General features: G+C 58.1%; 1 protein-coding gene across 1 annotated transcript in view; it reads left to right on the forward strand.

Annotated features, from left to right (window-relative positions):
* The first annotated feature begins 460 nt into the window (after nucleotides 1-460).
* Nucleotides 461-1,913, forward strand: part of ARHGAP22 (Rho GTPase activating protein 22) — a 298,466-nt gene continuing 297,013 nt past the window's right edge. The window contains exon 1 of the mRNA XM_023742109.1: nucleotides 461-587. The gene's annotated coding sequence lies outside the window, so the exon portion shown is untranslated. The remainder of the gene's footprint in view (nucleotides 588-1,913) is intronic.

Genomic DNA, 1,913 nt, shown 5'->3' on the forward strand with positions numbered 1-1,913 from the left:
AGTTACCCAGAGGAAGAGTCAGTGTAGAAAGCCCCCAGGAATCCCACAGGCCTGTCAGAAGGGCGTGGCCCAGGAAAGGTGAGCCTAGGGTGGGGCAAGACAGAGCTTTCAGATCCCAGTGTGAGAGTGGTGCCAGCTGCGACTGCAAGGTAGGTGGGTGGTCCGGAGCGTGGGAGGCAGCGCCTCGGTGCCCAGCAGGGGGCGCTCTGCACCCAGTCAATCGCAGCCCGCGGCCGCAGAGCGCCTGCCCCGCCCTTCCCGGCAGAGGTCAGCCGCGCCGGGAAACGCATCCTGAGCCCAGGCTGCAGCAGCCTCTTAACAAGCCCAGGGCCGCTATCGACACATCCCCAGAGGCAGCGAGGAGCCAGGGAGCCTGGATGCTGACTGATAATGTTAAGCCGGGGCCACTTCCTCTGGGCCCTGCCCGCCTCCCGGGCCTATTCGTCACAGGGGGGCCCCGAGGCAGGGTCCCCGCGGGGTGGGCAGAGGAGGCTGGGAGCCGGGGTGCACCCCGAGGCAGGATCTTGAGGGAGGCGCCCAGGCGGGCTTCTGGCGGCGAGCAGAGGTGCCGGCTCCCCACGAACCAGGTGAGCAGACCGCGTGGCTGACACCAGGAGCGTTCCCGGAATCCTGGACAGCCCCCGGGTGATAGGGCACAAAGCTTCTTACCCCGTTCTCTCTCTCTCTGTCTCACGCGCACGCACGCGTCCCAGGACCCCTGGGGCGGTCTGTCCCGGCTTGAGGAAGTGGAAAACTCGCATGCGGTACCCAGTGGGATGGGACTCACAGTCCCTCAGGAATCCACATCTCAGGGTGTAGTCAGGTGCCTGGTTAATGGATTTGGGCCATCATCAGCGCCTAATCCCTGCTGGCTGTCATTCTTGATAATGCTAGAACCTCCTCTGGCCTGCGGGGCCTGGGGGTGACGCCAGATGCAGGGTATCCTGGCTTGAGGGCAGGAAGACCTGGTGTTCCCAGCACGCCGCCCCCCGCCTTCCCATTTCGTCCAGTGCCAGCCAGAGCTGCTGTGGGCTGAGTCATTCATCCCCAGAGATGCATGTCACCCAGCTTGCCCTCCATGACTGTGTTCACAGTGGTGTCACTAGGGGAGTGCACAGGGTGACACTGTCAGAGGGGGTGACACCAAAATGACTGTCTATAAAATTTTTGTGCAGTGTTTCAGCAGAAATTTATTATTTTTTTATAAAAACATTCCTGTAGTTAGTTATAACAACAAAAACATTTTTTGTAAGCCCAGCTTACATGTATCAATATACCTACAAGGCTAAAAGGCTATGCTAATTGACTTATTGAACCTTCTAATACGCTCCGGTCAGAGCTGTCATTATTAGCTAATTACAATGCCACTTCCAATCATGTGGTTTCATCTGCAGTCACTGTAAGCACGTGCTGTTGTTTTCCTTGCTGACGGTGTCTTTTAGAGTTGCTGATTTTGTCAAAATTTCTTATATTTTGGTTACAGTATTGTGGCAGTTATGGGGGGGAGTGACTCCATGAATTACCGCACTGGGTGACCCCAACCCTAGTGACACCACTGTGTGTTCTCCACGCTGCTGGGCAGGGCGGGAGCAGAGCCCCAGCACTGCTGATCTTAGTTGAGGGGTGTGACCTGCCTGTGATCAGGGCAGCACGTGAGGGCGGGGCCGGCCGGCCAGCGTGTGACTGGAGAACAATTCTCCCAGCCTCTCTGTCCCTGAGGCTGCCCTCCCCATGCTGATGAGCAGAGCCCTCCATTACTGCCCTCCCACCTGTGTTGTCCCCAAAGCAGACGGCCACACCGTGGGACCGTGTCATCCCCAAGGCAGGCTGAGGCTCATGAAGGTCACAGAGGTGGTTCCAGATAGAATGCCTCTAATCAGAGCCCACCTGGTGCAATCATGTCTCCCCCCACC

This window comes from Trichechus manatus, unplaced genomic scaffold (assembly GCF_000243295.1).
Source record: "Trichechus manatus latirostris isolate Lorelei unplaced genomic scaffold, TriManLat1.0 scaffold00200, whole genome shotgun sequence".
Classification (NCBI taxonomy): domain Eukaryota; kingdom Metazoa; phylum Chordata; class Mammalia; order Sirenia; family Trichechidae; genus Trichechus; species Trichechus manatus.